General features: G+C 54.6%; 1 protein-coding gene across 2 annotated transcripts in view; it reads left to right on the top strand.

Moving 5' to 3' along the window:
- Window positions 1-2,655: 2,655 nt before the first annotated feature.
- Window positions 2,656-16,311, top strand: part of RASGEF1A (RasGEF domain family member 1A) — a 91,118-nt gene continuing 77,462 nt past the window's right edge. For both annotated transcript variants that reach the window (XM_027530316.1, XM_027530315.1), the window contains exon 1: window positions 2,656-2,764. The gene's annotated coding sequence lies outside the window, so the exon portion shown is untranslated. The remainder of the gene's footprint in view (window positions 2,765-16,311) is intronic.

The raw sequence follows: 16,311 nt of genomic DNA, 5'->3' as shown, positions 1-16,311 counted from the left end.
TCCACGCTGTGGATGTAACTGAAGGACTTTGGGGTTGTTTCCAGTCTGTCCCAGGAACTGAGAGAATACAAGATGCCATTCAGTGGCAATATAGATTTGGACTTGACTAATCAACCTGACCTGATACATACAGCATTTTCATTCTTTTCAAAGGCATATGGCACATTTACCAAAATAGAACATATTCTGGGTCATAAAGAATCTATAAGCAGATTTCATATAATTGAAGTAATTCAGAGTCTCTGACTTTTGTATAATTAAATTGAAACTCAATAACAGGAAGATAACTAGAAAATCCCCTAATACTTGGAAACTAAGTGACACCCTTCTATTATTAATACATAACTCATAGGCCAAGAGAAAAATCAAAATGGAAATTTAAATATTTTGAGCTAAATGATTCTTTTAAAAAACACTTAAAACTTGTGAGAGACAGTAAAGCAGTGCCTAAGAGGAAAATTATAGCTTTAAATGTACCTAGTCAAAAAGAAGTTTGAAAATGAGCCTAGCTTCCAACTTAAGAAACAAACAAAAGGACAATAAATATCCCTCTACAGTAGAAACACAGACATGATAAATTTGGACAGAGATCAATGAAATAGAAGACACAATAGAAAAAAAAAACAAATGATAAAATGGACAAAATTTCAGCAAGACTGATCAAGAAAAACACCAAGAGCCCCAATATCAGAATGAAAAGTGGGACATCACTACAGATTCTACAGACATCTGAGGGATAATATGAGGATGTTATGAATAACATGTCAGTAAATCTGAAACTTTGGATGAAAAGGAAAAATATTTCAAAAACACAGTTTACCAAAGTGATACAGGAAGAAGTGGATAATCTGCATGGTCCTCTAGCAAAGGAAATGATTCTGTAATTTAAAACCTTTCCACAATAAAAATCAAGGTACAGATGGTTATTAGTATCCTCACTGAAAATCTATCAAGCAGAAATTTATGATTTATGTACTATTGTCTATGTATAAAATATATGTTACCTAGAAAGCTGTCGGTGTTCACTTGAATAATATAGGGAATGGTGGGTGAGGGTACAGATGGAGCAAAGTTGGCTACATACCGATGATTACTGAAGCCCAACATTGGGCTTATTATACCTTCTTAGGGCCTACTTTTGAACATGCAATTTTTCATAATCAAATGTTTTTGTTTAAAATTTAAAAAGTCAGACCATAGCATCACTGTGCAAAACCCTCCACCAGCTATGTAGCTCCCTCTGAGTCAAAGCCACAGTGGGCTGGCTGATGGCCAACTAACCAGGCTCTTCCGGATCTGGTCACCCTGGCACCCTCTGGAATCGCATCGCCACCACACTCTCACTCACTCACTTTCGTATCACTCTGACCTCCTTCTTATTGCTTGCACACATCCAAGGCATACTCTCATTTCAGGGTCTTTGCCCGTCCTGTTCCCTTTGTGTCACATCTTCATTTTTCAGATTCAGCATGTTTTGCCTAAGTCAAACCTTTGCTCTAACATCACCCTTTCAGTGAAGACTTCCCTGACCAAAGTCAAAGTAAAATAACCCCATAAATTGCCCTCTCCTCATCATGCTTTTCTCCAGAGCATCTGCATCATGACATATGGAATATTTACTTGTGTTTTTATTTATTGCCTAGTTCCCTCAAAAATGCAGACTTCAACCAGACAGGGACATTCACACCTGTACCCCAGAGTCCAGAATGGCACAGTAGGTGCTCAATAAACATGTACTGAATGAATGAGTAAAAAACGTGCTCAGCTTCTCCAAGGGGTGTGGTAGGGCACCAGACCTGGTCCATAGTCCCCTGAGCCTGAGTCACTCCTGACCCCTGTCCCCGCCCCCACCTTGTTGTTAGGGAACAGTGATATCCCTTTAGAGGGAGAGATAGGAGGCTTCTCTGGGAGCCAGAAGACCTGGATCGTCCTCTTAGTGGTTTTGGAAAAATGGGGACTATGGAATCTTGTAAGATGATTTTGGACTCTGGTTCTGCCACTTATCAGCTCTGAGATGCTGCTGGGTCACTGCACTTCCCTGACCATATATTTGTTTCCTCATCTGCCCAATGGCAACAAAACCAAAACCAACCCCACAGGATGGTTGGGATGGTTGGGATAACCAAAGGGACCAGATTTGCCCACGGAAGCGCTTTCACTGCCAGATGCCGATGATAAGAATTTTGGCAGCTCTGCGAGAATTTCCAAAGGGTCTTTTACCTGAGGCGGCCACATCACCTTTCGCGGTGTTTGTTGCCTTGTCTTTTTTTAAATGAAAGGCTGGCCCTTGTCTCTCCCTGCGCCCTCCCTCTTAGCCCCCAACCCCCTGCTCCCGCCCGCCGCCCTGCGCCCTGGACACGCGCCCTACCTCTCCTTGCACCTTCGTCCCACACTTTTCGCTCTCCACGCGCCCATCCCACACCATTCCTCACCCCGCGCCCTCCCTCTCTCGGCGCCCGCCCCGCATCCTCGCCCTGCGCCCTCCCGCTCCCCGCGCTCTCGCGCCCGCCCGCTCCGTGCCCGCTTCGTGCCCGCTTCGTGCCCGTTCCGTGCTCGCTCCGCGCTCGCTCGCTCGCGCTCCCCGGCGCCGGCTGCGGAGGGAGCCGCTCTGCCCGCAGCTGGCGCAGCGCGGGGGCGGCCGCGGGTGGGCGGGTGCCGCGGGCCCGAGTGCAGAGCATGAGCCGCCGCCGGCGCCGGCCGCGCGCTGCTTGGGGCCCGACTGCGGCGCGAGGGCTGCGCGGGAGCTACGCTGGCCCGGACCGAGGTAGGCAGCGGCCGCCCGATCCTCAGTCCCTCCGTCCCTCCCTCCCTTCTGCGGGCCGTCCCCTCCGGTCGCCCGCGCGGGCAGGGCGGGGCGTACGCGGGTCCAGGGTCCCGCCCGGCGCGGCCGTCGTGGGGCCGGGGCGCGGGCTCCCAGCGCGGGTCAGGGGACGCGCGTTGAGAAGGGCGTGCGGGAGCCCAGTGCGGAGTTCCCCGGAACTCCGCCCGGGGCTGGACAGCGCCAGGACCCCCCAGTCCCCAGCCCCTGTGGGGCACCGGGCGGTCTCAGCCTGGGCGTGGCGGGAGCGCACTTGGCAGGCTGGCGTGGGCTCCCGCGCGTGGGTCGCCTGCCCCGGGCCTGGCGTGGAGGAGGGGGCTGGGAAATCTGAGGAGCTGGGGCTGCGCAGTTGGAAGTTTCCATTTGCTTGTCTGCATTCTGGGCCCCGCGGTGGCATCTCACGCCCTTGCTGTGTGGCGAGGAATTGGGGCGTGAGCGCAGCCTTTGAGGAGAGCCGGCTAGGGCGAGATGCCCCTCTCTGCACCGTGGGCAAGGGTCATTTGAAGGACCGCGCTCTCTTTGCCCCAGGCCCCCCCGCTGCTGGAAACAGTCAGGGGCAGGTGCCGCTAGTTCTGATCTGCGCCTGTGGGGCGGGGGGAGGGGGCACTGGGTCTAGGGAAAGACACGCAACCGGCCCCTCGCGCCCTCATCTCTAGCTGCTTGGGAGCGCTGGAGCTGATGGACAGTTACAGGGAGGCTGCCTATTTCTTGGGAGCCACCTGGGGCAGAGATGTGGTGGGGCCGGGACACCCTCCTTCCCTGCTTAGAACTGGGAGCCCCATCAGGTTCAGCCTCCCCACTGCTCTCATACTTCCCCCACCCTCCAGACCAATGGAAGGGCTCTGATGGCCACCTGCCCTGGGAGCTCAGGCCGTCCAGAGTGAGCTTGGCGTGCTGAGGGACCTCGAAGAGGCAGTGGTCTGTTCTGCCCCTCAGGGGTCTCCCACCTCCCTCTGGACATAGTCTTTTCCAGCCTAGCGTGGGTCCAGGCCCTTCCCTGCCCAGGTAGGAGGCTTAGAGAGCAAAGCAGTAGCTCTTGTGTGCAGTTGGGAGGCCACGGGTATTGACTTTGGAGCTGTGGGCAGGCTGCAGGCTCCTTCGAGACTCAGTTTCCTTGTCTGTAGAATGACACCGTGGTTTCAGCGACTTCTGAGGGTATGTCCCCTACATCTGGGGACACTTTACACTGGCACCTCAGGACCCCAGCCCAGAATAAGAGGAGGGGATTCAGAGTAGGGGGATGTGGAGGGCCTTGGCTGGGGGCACAAGGGTAGGTTTTCCCCCCTCCTGCCTTTCTTCGTTCATAGGGACGTGTATCATAGTGACCGCATGGGCCTGGGTGGGGGTGGCAGCAGAATCTGCAAGCCCGGCCCCTGAGAAGAGTAGGCAGTGTGGACCCACAGGCTAACACCCTCCCGAAGGCAGCTGTGTGCTTAAGCACATGGCTCCGGGGTTGGGGAGCATAAACAGGTGTCCCCAGGTATGCCCCGGGGGCCAGAGAGCCAGCCAACAAGTTTGTTTTTCTCTGGGAGGCATCCTCGAACTGCCAGCCTGATGGCTCCCTTCCACCTGGCAAATCGTGGAAATGGAACAGTTCACACAGAGCAGAGGGGTTTTTTGGTGTAACTTAGCAACTGCAGGCAGAGGAGGAGGAGGAGGAGGAGGAGGAGGAGTGGGAGGAGGGGGAGGGGGAAGAAGAGGATGGAGAGGAGGAGGAGGATGCGGGGAGGAGCAGTAGGAAGGGGAGGGGGAGGAGGGAGAAATACCAGCACCACCAGCATCTGTGCTGGGTTGGCCTGAGTGAGGCTGGTGGGCCCAGGCTGATGGGGTAGGGCATCCCCTGCAGCCAGCCAGGCCAGGAACAGACCCACCAGTCTGTCTCCTGGGTCCTCCAGAGAAGATCCATTGGAGGCTGTGCCCACCTGTCTCCTTATCTGTGATAATAGGCCGAATGGGTGGGACTGGAATAGCTTTGGTTGATATTTGTTTTTTTGACCACAGAACCCTGTTCTGAAGCCGTATGTTTCAAAGCCAAGTTGGTCAAATAGACCAAGTGAAGGTGCAGGGCTAGGAGCTGAAGCTGGGCCCGGGGTGGGCGAGTGTCAGCTGCACCTCTCCGCATGACCCTACCCCAGAAGAGGGGCCCCGGGCAGCCCCACAGAACCTGCTGGGGGTAGGTGCCAGGCCACAGTGTGGGAGAGGGGCAGAGAAGCAGGAGACGCCTGTTCAGGTGGTCTTGGCTCAGTGTGGCTCCCGGTCCGGTGGCCCTCCTACTGCCCCCTGCTGGGCCGCCTCCTCCCTCCCTCTCCCCTCCCGAGGCCATCTGCTTGCTTCAGCCCTGGTCCGCGCTGGCTGTTTTTTCTCTCAGAGCCTCCAAATGCTGAGCAGAAATCTGCCTCGTGGAGCTCCCACCCACTGCAGGCTGCCGCTCATCCCTTTGCCCTCGCCTGCCCACCTCCCTCCTGAGATGTGTGTTTACTTAGCAACGCGGCTTCCAGCTGAATCCAAGAAGACAGGCAGGGAGCTCGGAGGGAGGCGGCGGGGATGAAGGGAGGCCTGGAGTCACAGGGCGGCTTCGGTGGGAGGCTGCCGGGCCCTTGGCCACAGGAGGGAAGGGTGGCCTCTGACACCCACTGGCCGCATGTCAGGGCCCCCGATCTGCTGGGGTCTGGGAGGACACTCTGCCCTCTTTTAAGACTAAGTGTGTTTCTCACTTCTTTCTGGGCACAGAGGCTGGGGCTCTGTGTGTGTGTGTGTGTGCATGTCAGAGAATGAACACAAGGATGCCCTGGGCAGAGTGAACTGGCCGCTGTGGATGCATTCAGAATGTCCCTGCAGTGGGGACACCGGGAAGTCCCAGTCTCACAACCCGAAGCAAGCTTTGGGAAGGTCAGCAGATATCAGCATGGCGGGAACCGTGGAAGGGAGAGTCGAGAACCTCATGTTCTGGCCCACACAGAATATGGGAGGGCGGGGGGGGGGGCAGGAGTGGAGAGCAGGGATCACCCTGGGGCAGGGAAGGGACGGGGCTCAGGCCTGCAGAAAGGTGACAGGTGTCTGGTATGGCGGTGTTAGGGTCACACGGATGCCTGTAGGGCCAGGGAGGGGCGGGGGTGTGAGCGCTGCCTGGCACTGACCCTGCCTCAGGATGGACAGACATGGCTTCCCGTGTCTGTGTGCGAAGCATTTCCTCAGAGCCCCACAGGGGCTTGGGGCAGGATTCAGGGCAACACCCAGGGATCCTGCCCTGGACGCTTCTTCCCAGCTCACTGGACAGGGCAGCTCCTCAGGGCTGGTGTGCTGGCCGGGGAGGGGAGGGGCAGGCTGTGGCCTGTGCCGCCCGGGGTGGTGGCAGGAGCTTGGGGTCCCCGGTGTCCCTTTGGAGTGGCTCTGGGTTCTCCACAGTGCAGGGTGACTTTGGGGAGTGGTGGGTGAGTGCCAGCTCAGGGAGGAGGGGCCTGGGCCTTGGTAAGTGTCCTAGCTCTTCAGAGGAGAGGCCCCCGTTTCTCCTGGGGGACACACGTGCTGAGACCCCCAGCCAGGGAGCTGGCCCGGTAGGTGTAGCCTTGAGAACTCAGGGGGCGCTTAAATCGGCTTGTCCAGCTCCCCCCACCCCGGGCTCCCCCCAGGTGCAGTGCTGCTACCCTCGATGACTTGCCTCAGAGGTGAAGCCACTTGCCTACTGCTTCTCCCAGTTTCAACACAACAAACCTTCCTCAGCTGTCTCCCCCTCTGGCTCTTTTGCACCCTGCTCTCCTCCCTTGCACGGGGCCGACTGTGAAGGGTGTTCTCTGCTTGCTCACCGCACACCATCACCTCCCACACAGCCCGGCCCACTCCCATCTGTGCGCCCCCCACTCCTGGGAAACAGGCTCCAGAGGCCCGGGGACGTCTCCAGCCCTGCTCCCAGGCTGTGGTCCCCTGGGCTCTGCAGGTCCCCCCCTTCCTCTCCTGGGGCACTCGGTGTCCCCCTTCCTAGGGACCTGGGCCTCCACTTTCTCTTCTCAACCCTGGCTTCCGTTTCTTCCTTGGTGCTGATCCCAACCCAGCTCTTCTGGGCAGCATTCAAGCCCAGACCCGCCTGCTGCCTTCTAGGTGAGCACTGTCGTTGCACCCCTAAGCCTCCCCTGCCCCATCTCCTCTCTGAGCAGCTGGGACAGCCAGGGTCTCTCCTGGACCTCTGCCAGGTCAGCCCTGGCATTGACTGAGTGTTCAGCTAGTTTGCCCCCACCGCGACCTCTCTTCCCTTCTCCTCCCACTGCCCCCTCCTGGGGCCGGGCGGCCCTCCCCTGGCCTGGACACCCCAGCAGCCCCCTGCCCCTGCAGTGCCTGCCCTATAGCGCAGCCTGGTGACCTTTTTAACCTTCTCTTTGTAAAAATGCTGAGCCTTACGCTCCATGCAGCCCTGGCTCTCCCCACCTAGTCGGCTCCCAGCCTTCCTCAGGGTGCCTTCCTGCACAGGTGCGCTTTGAGGGTGCCCTGGGCGTGCAGTGTAATTGTCAGGGCGTGATCCCTCGGGGTCAAGTCTATACTTGGCCCACTGGCCCCAGTTGGACCACCAGCTCTGAGAGTGTGGCTGTGCTGGAGGACTCAGCAGACATTTGTGGGATGTGTGTGAAAATCTGTGAGCTGCTGTGTGTGGCGGGGTAGAGAAGTGCGGATCTGTGTCTGGGAACCTGTGTGTTGGGGGTGGAGGCGTGCCCCCTCCCTTGGCCATCTTGCTTCCCCTTTCAGGGAGGGGAGAGGGGAGCAGATCCACAGGTTCTGGGAATGGCAAGAGGGGGGCGTCTCTGGGGATCCAGACCCCTGTTCAAGAAGGAGTAGGGGGGCGTCTGGGAGGCCAGGCCCTCGCCTGTTGTCACCACCACTTCCGTTTCTCCAAGTGTCACCCTCAGACTCTACCTTGAAGAGAGAGTTCTCCCTGGATCTGGTTGTCATGGCAACGCTGTTAACAAAGAGTAGCTTCCGTGGAGGAGGCTGGCTCACCCAGAAACTGAGGGGGCTGGGCGAGGGTGTGCTTTCTGACGGGTTCATTAGCTGAGCCTGTTTCCCCAACCCCCACCAAGGCTGCCCAAGTTGCATGGACCCCTCTGGCTGGGCCTGGTACCCAGACCCTCCCCATGTGACTGTCATGAAGCCTCCATCCCATCTGGGTGTGGCTTGTATTTCAGCCACAGCTGGCTCTCGGGGCAGGCCCAGGGAGGCCTCTGAGTTTGGGGGGTGCAGGCTGTGCCCTGGCACCAGGCACCTCCCAGGGTGAGGAGCCTTTGTGGAAACCCAGGCTCAGAGGCTCAGATTTCTCTTTCCCAGGACTTTCCCGAAGGCTGGTTCTGGTGCCCAAGCCCGTTTCAGTTGTGGCCTCTGAACAAGCTCTGTCCGGATTCTGTTACTGCTCTGAGATTAGGGCTTTGGTTAAATGAGGGGCAGCCCTGGCCAAGCTGACGGGGGACGGTGGGCTCTGGGGTCCAGGTCTTTGCCCCTAGAGTGGGGTGAGAGTGAAGGAAGGCAAGAGCTGGCCACGTGGACCAGCTCAGGGACAAGGCTGGGTGGATTAGGGTTGGATGGGATTAGAGGCTCATAGGGGAGGAGCTCGTGGAGTTCTGAGGCCAGCTTCCTCAGCTTTCCTGAGTTAATCACTCTGAGCAGGCAGAAGGCTCCGTCAATTATTCGTTTCACTGTGGTTATTAGCAGTGGGTGGCCCCCACTGGGCAGATGAGGCCAGGAGCAGGAAGACATCAGGGCTGCTCCGGGAAGAGCCCACGTCCTGTCCACACCACCCAGGTGTCCACTCCCTGCTCAGCCCCACCGCAGGAAGAGCCCCCCATGCCCGGCACCCCGCCCTCCTCGAGCCTGGGAGCCCGCCCGACCAAGGCAAGTCTGAGTGTCTCTGTCAGTGTTCCCTGAGCGCTTGGGCCCTGGCCCCTCCCTGCTGGGTCAGGGGGCTCTCCGGGACGAAAGAGCGAGGGTTGACAGTGAGCAGGGTGGGCCACGGGTCCGAGCTGTTCCTGTGGGAAAGACGAGGGCAGACAGAATCACTTCCGGAGTGGGCGTGTCACGGAGGGCGGAGCCTGGAGCCTCCCACAGCGCCTGGACGGCCCCCAGGGTGCAGGGCTCAGGAGCTCCAGGCTGCTTGAGGAACCCGGCAGTCAATGATGGAAACGTTCATGGATATTGCCTACAAACCGGCCATCAGAACACCGCAAGAAGTATCAAAGACACCCTGTGATTCAGACCGTGTTTTCTGCCTACAATGCAGTTCTGATAGAAATTAATAACAAAACAGAGTCTAGGTATTTGGAAAATTTTAAATACGTGTATGGCAACTCACTCCAGTGTTCTTGTCTGGAGAATCCCAAGGACAGGGGAGCCTGGTGGGCTGCCGTCTATGGGGTCGCACAGAGTCGGACACGACTGAAGTGACTTAGCAGCAGCAGCAGCAGCAGCAGCATAAAGACTTAGTGAATCCAAGAAGCAGTCATAATGGAAATGAGATGACAATGAAATTAAATGATAGAAGTATTATGAGGGACACTTGTGGCACGCAGCCTTCATGGCACTGCAGCTGTTACCAGCTGACCTTGTCTGGAGAGCCCGCATCCGTGTCCAGGTGCCTCCTCCTCGACCCTGGCTGCTGGGAAAGGGGTCAGAGCAGTGGGCAGGCCTCCCAGACTGCAGGGCTGCCTAGGGGAGAATTCAGTATCCTTTGGCTTCTCCGTGTGATCAGGCCAGGCTGGGTCTGGGGGAGCTGCCCTGCCCCCAGTACACAGACACAGCTTTTGAAGAATATTTATTTGGCTGCGCAGCATGTGCAATCTTCCATCTTCCTTGCGGCATGTGGATCTTTAGTTATGATGTGTGAACTCTCAGTTGCTGCATGTGGGATTAAGTTTCCTGACCAGGGATCAAACCCGGGCCCCACGCATTGGGAGTGAGGAGTCTTAGCCACTGGACCACGAGGGAAGTCCTGAGACCAAGGCTCCTAAAGCACATACTCTGGCCACGGCCACCATTCACACATCACAGCCACTCCCACCCCTGGAGGGGAGGACAACATGTGTGTCTCAGGTTGGACTGAGACTTTGAAAAGCTGTGGTTCTGTGAGGTGACTGGGGCTTGTTAGGGGAAGAAAAGGAAGGACCCGTGCAGGGAAAGGCCCAAGGCCGCAGACAAGAGAGAGGATGGAACCGTGGGCAGTGTGGTGGCCAGAGCCCTGGGCCGCCCCATCTGTGCTCAGGATCTTGGCATACTGCATGTGTACGTGGGCTCCGTGTGTGTGTGTGTAAACGTGTGTGTGTGCACATTCACGCACAAGCACCAGCCCTGACCAGCCCTCTATCCCAAGGACTCTGCTGGGCATTTCACTAATACCTGATGTAATTTAATGCTGCAGACTTCTTTTTTGATGCTGGCATCATTATGCCAACTTTGCTCATGAGCCTCTTGGGTCTGGAGAGAGAGGCCAAGGCTGGGTTTGAATGCAGGTCTTTCCTCTGGGCCAAGGACACTTTGGAGAGTAGGTGACGTGCTTCTTTGGGGCCTCCCCTCGTCTTCCTGTGCTCTTCGTGCTACCCTCTCCCTGGGTGCAGCCCCTGAGTGGGCTCTTGTTCCCTTCCCTGGCTTTGACTGTGACCTCCCCTGGCCCCCTGTGCTTCCCTGAACTCACACTCACACCTCAGGTCTCAGCTTGGACAGGGCTCCCGGCAGGAGGCTCTCCACCCCCTGGAGCTGCTGAGGTTCCTTTCCTCTGGGCTGTGGAGCCCCAGGGATGTGTAGCGGGCGTAACAGGCTCCCCAGGTGCTGGCTGCTCTTCTGAGTACTTTGCCTGTATCCACTCATCTCACAAACACTGTTGAAAGATCAGGTTCCCCAGACGCAGAGCCTGAGATGGGGATTTCTGACGCATGGGGTGTACAGGCTGTGCTCTTGGGGGCATATGGGGGTGTGCAAGCAGGTAGAGAAATGGGGAGGCAAGCATGCAGTTTCACAAACATGCAGTTCCTTTTCTATTTGTACTATTATAAATAGTATAATAAATTATTTATACTATTTACATTTTGTTTTGGAGTATATTTTGGAGTATACTATTTTATTGGATATAATTTACAATGTTGTATTAGTTTCTGCTCTACAATGAAGTAAACCAACTGTATGTATACATACACCCACTCTCTCTTGGACCTCCCTCCCTCCTGCCCCACAGTCCCAACCCTCTGGGTCATCAGAGTCCTGAGCTGAGCTCCCTGTGCTATACGGCAGCTTCCCACTAGCTCTTTCACATGTTTTACTGTATATATGTCAATCCTACTCTCTCAGTTCATCCCACCCTCCCCTTTCCCCATTGTATCCATACGACTGTTGTCTATATCAGCAACTCTATTCCTGCCCTGAAATTTTTACTTTTGGAACATACGTGATTTACAATGTTGGGTTAGTTTCAGGTGTACAGCAGTGATTCAGTTGTATATATACGTATGTCCATTCTTTTTAAATTCTTTTCCTATATAGTTCATTACAGAGTACTGAGTAGAGTTCCCTGTGCTATACAGTAGGTCCTTATTCAGTTCAGTTCAGTCGCTCAGTCGTGTCCGACTCTTTGTGACCCCATGGACTGCAGCACGCCAGGCTTCCCTGTCCATCACCAACTCCCGGAGCTTGCTCAAACTAATGTCCATAGAGTCGGTGATGCCGTCCAACCATCTCATTCTCTGTCATCCCCTTGTCCTCCCACCTTCAATCTTTCCCAGCATCAGGGTCTTTTCCAGTGAGTTGATTCTTCGCATCAGGTGGCCAGAGTACTGGAGTTTCAGCTTCAGCGTCAGTCCTTCCAATGAATATTCAAGACTTATTTCCTTTAGGATTGATTGGTTTGATCTCCTCGAATTCCAAGGGACTCTCAAGAGTCTTCCGCAACACCACAGTTCAAAAGCATCAACTCTTCAGCACTTGGCTTTCTTTATGGTCCAACTCTCATATCCATTCATGACTACTGGAAAAACCATAGTTTTGACTAGACAGACCTTTGTTGGCACAGTAATGTCTTTGCTTTTTAATATGCTGTCTAGGTTGGTCATAGCTTTACTTCCAAGGAGGAAGCGTCTTTTAATTGCATGGCTGCAGTCACCATCTGCAATGATTTTGGAGCCCAAGAAAATAAAGTCTGTCACTGTTTCTGTCAATCCCAATCTTCCAATTTATCCCTCTTTCCCCCTTTGGTAACCATGAGTTTATTCTCTACATCTGTGACTTGATTTCTGATTTGTAAGTAGGTTCATTTGTACCGTTTTTTTAGATTCCACATATAAGCAATAACATGTGATATTTGTCTTTCTCTGCTGACTTCACGCAGTATGATTACAGGTACATCCGTGTTGCTACAAATGCATTACTTCATTCTTTTTAGGAGCATGTTTTTACTTGCCCTTGCCTTTCACCTCAGGCCTCCTGATAAGGCAGACTTGTTTGGAAGTGCCTTCACCCATGCGGGAGTCCCCCACCTTAGGGTTACACACCCTCACACCCACCTACTCAGGTGACCCCGAGTTGAACTGAAGTCAGTCGTTCATCTGTTTTCCCATTGTTTGTTAACAGGTTGACTCAAGCAGTTTTCAGAGCTCTGGTCCCTGAGGGGCTCAGGCGAGGACTGGCCTCTGTCAGTGCTCCTGTGCACACCGGCCCCCACCCCCTGCAGCCCTGAGCTCACCTGTGCTGTGTGGCTTTCGCCAGGGGCTGTAAATGTCCTCCCGTAGATGACCGCTGCAAACCTGAGCCTCTGCGGCTCTGGTGTTGGAGGCCCACGTGTCCTGGCCCCAGGCTGCAGCCATGTGCCTTGGCTGGAAGAGCCGACTGCCCAGTTGGCCAGGCCCTGGGCGGTAGGAGGAGGGTGGTTGTGGGCTTGTGAGTCTATCAGCCCCAAGAGAAAACTGGAGCAGGGCCCACCTGCCCTCTGTGGGAACCCAGTGAGGATGGACCCAGTTTCCATCACATTTTACTGCAGGGATTAAAAACTATAAGCACAGCCTAATGAGATAGCCCCAGGGCTGGCGCTGGAGAATGATTACGTGTTTGCCCCAGGCCTGCTCCAGGGTGGGAGGGGGCCCTGGACTCAGGAAGCCGTCATTGCCACGTGCTCGGTGCTCTCATGGCGGGGATGAGCGAGGCGGGAAGAGTGTGCGTCACAGGACACTGGTGCTGTGTGGATCGGCAGGCCAGATCAGCAGAGGTGGGGACTGGGCACAGAGGAGTATGGGGCCCAGGTGCCCATGGGGGGAGGTGGATGTGGAGGGGTGGTCAGACACAAGTGGGCCCCAGGTGGCCATGAAAATGGTCACCCTTGTAGCAACAAGTCTCCAGGGGGTTGAGAACCTTGCCCAAGCCCAGACAGCCGAGAAGTGGCCAGTCCAGGGTGTGGACCCAGGCCTGCACTCCTTACCATACTGCGGGCCAAAAGAGACCCATAGTCTGAGGTGCTGCCCGTCCTCACCTCTTTCTGAGATGGGCTTTGGCAGAGCCATTGAAGAACTCGAAGTACCTGGGTGGATGCCCCGTCATCCTCCCATCCCTGAGGATGTGTGCGGAGGACCTGTGCACCAGGCCCAGCCCAGGATCGGGGAGCGCAGACGCTATCCCAGTCTGAAAACAGCTAGAGAAAGGCAGAACAGGGAGTCAGAAATCAATGAGGGGGAGGAGGAGGGAGAGGAAGCACCCGGAGGCTTCCAATCAGAACAGAGGGACTAGGACAGCCTCACTGGAAAGAGAGAGGAGGAAGCTGTATGGACATCGGGAGAGAGGGGTTCCTTGCAGGTGGGGTGCTGGTGGTGGTTTAGTCGCTAAGTCATGTCCAACTCTTGCGACCCCATGGACTGTAGCCTTCCAGGCTCCTTTGTCCATGGAGATTCTCTAGGCAAGAATACTGGAGTGGGTTGCCATTTTCTTCTCCCAGGGATCTTCCCAATCCAGGAATAGAACCCAGGTCTCCTGCATTACAGGCAGATTCTTTACTGACTGAGCTATGAGGGAAGCCCCTCATACTTGTGGGAGAGGGGGGGGGTCTAAGTAAAAGTACATAGTAACAGCATGGATCACAAGTCCCTTGAAAGTCTATGATCTGACAGATTTCGTTAGTAGTTCTAATTCCCCACGCAATTACGAAATGGTCAAATAGACCAGGAAAAGGTGACCGAGAAAGGAAAGTTTGGTTCACACGCTTTGCTCATCTCTGGCTGCTCCCCTCGCAAGGATGTTGAGTGTCTCTTGGCATTGGCAGGTTGGTTAAAACCCCGATAAGGGTCCCCTTTTGGGGGCTGCCTTCAGTCATTACGAGGCATCACAAAACTGCAGAGCAGGGCTCATCACTTGCTTGTGCAGGGCGGGTCATTCATTCACACGAGCACACTGTAGAAGTTAGTAAAGTAAAGCAGAAAATGTGCTTACTGAGAAAGCAGAGAGGCTAGAGCTCTGAGTCTTCTTAACCTTATCCTGAAGATCCCGGACAAGCCCCCAGGTTGATAGCTTACAGTGAACAGCGTCGGATTTGTGATCTCTGAAGAAGATTTAGCTTTGGGACCAGGGACCAGCCTTGATCATTCAGGAGCATTTGTGTAGCAGAGTTTTATTAAAGTAAGAAAAGAGACAGAGAAAGCTTCTGACATAGACATCAGAAGGGGGATGAGAGTGCCCCTGCCGAGGGCGCAGCTAGCCCCCAGCCCTGAGATAGACACACTCTGGAACACCTGGGAATGCCAAGTCATTGGGGGGATACAGTCTGGGGCAGACAGTGACTGTCACCAGTAATGACAGGTCACCCTGGGGTGAGCCAGGGGAGTTGTGGCTTTGACTGGGGTCTCACACCACCTCCATGGCTCAGCTGTGTCCACGTGTGGATGGCTCTGGCAGAGGGGCAGCTGACCCACCACACCACGTGCTCCAGCCCCACGTGGACAGCACTGCACTTCCTCCAGGAGAGAGCCTGGTGGTGGGGCTTGCTCAGGGGGCCTGCCTGGGGGAAGAGGCTGAGATCAATGGAGTCATGTTGAGTTTGAGGTGCTCTGGGAAGCTGAGAGAGGCATGGCTGGCGTGTGGGCATGTGGTCGCGTGGGTGGGGCCCTCTCCAGCTCTTCACCCTCCCCAGCTCTTCTTTCCTTAGGATTCCCTTCCCCCTCCTCAGTGTGCAAATTGCAGTATTGTATTTATTTTAATAGCATTCAAAAAGTAAAAAGGGGGGAATTCCCTGGTGGTGCAGTGGTCAGGGCTCAGCGCTTCCACTACTGTCGGGACTAGTTCTATCCCTGGTTAGGGAACTAAGATTCTGCATGCCACATGGTCAAAAACAAACAAAAAAAAAAGTAAGAAAAAGTGTCCAGGTGGAGCATGTCTTCTTCCATCCCCGGCCAACTGTTGGCTCCTCCCAGCTGAAGCCCTGTTTTTATCTGTTTCCTGAGTATCTGCCTTGTGTTTCTGGTCCCCACACAGTGGCAGTGCATCAGTCCCTGTCAGGCACGTGGTGGTGATGCCTGTGCCTGGCTTGGCTTCTCTCCCCGGAGCGTCTTGGAGCTCCTGTCTCAGTGTGTGTAGAGTGGCCTTGCTGCTTTTAGCACACATGTGGTCTTCCCACAGTGGATGTATGTATGACAACTCAGGACTTTCCAGGTGGCTCAGAGGGTAAAGAATCCACCTGCAATACAGGCAGATACAGATTCTATCCCTGGGTTGAGAAGATCCCCTGAAGGAGGGCATGGCAGTTCACTCCAGTATTCTTGCCTTGAGAATCTCGTGGACAGAGGAGCCTGGCGGGCTGTGGTCCATAGGGTTACAAAGAGTCAGACATGACTGAAGCGACTGAGCACGCATGCATGATAACTCGTTCATCCAGGGACTGAAAAATGGACATCCAGACTGTATCCACTCTCCTTTTCTAAGCAGTGCTGCAATGAGGACCCTTACACATGTATGCTTTTGCTTAAGTGTGAGCATATTTGTAGGATAAATCCCTAGAAATAAGATAGCAGGGTGAAATGGAGGTGCATTTATAATCTTGATAGATTTTGCCCAACTGTCCTCCATGGCCATGCTTGGTTATACCTCTGCTGGCAGTTTATGTGAGCCTCTGTTTTTCCATCCTCTTGGCCAATCTGTTATGTGAGAAATGGTATCTAGTTGCAATTTTATATAGAATTTCTCTTACTATGAATGAGAAAGAGTCGGACACAACTGAGCGACTGAACTGAACTGAAGATCCACCTATATTCTCTTTGATGAATTGGTGTTTGAATTATTAACATATTATGTTGGGTTGATGGCATTTTTCTTATTGATTCACAGAAATCTCTATATATTGAGGCAACTGATACTTTGGAGTATGAGTTGCAAATCTTTTCCCCAATTTATCTGTATTTTCATTTTGTTATGATTTTTGCCATGCAATCGGAGAGGGCAATGGCACCCTACTCCAGTACTCTTGCCTGGAAAATCCCATGGATGGAGGGGCCTGGTGGGCT

This window comes from Bos indicus x Bos taurus, chromosome 28 (genome assembly GCF_003369695.1).
Source record: "Bos indicus x Bos taurus breed Angus x Brahman F1 hybrid chromosome 28, Bos_hybrid_MaternalHap_v2.0, whole genome shotgun sequence".
Lineage (NCBI taxonomy): Eukaryota > Metazoa > Chordata > Mammalia > Artiodactyla > Bovidae > Bos > Bos indicus x Bos taurus.
The sequence above is the reverse complement of the archived record's forward strand: the minus strand, read 5'-3'. Positions and strand labels throughout refer to the sequence as shown.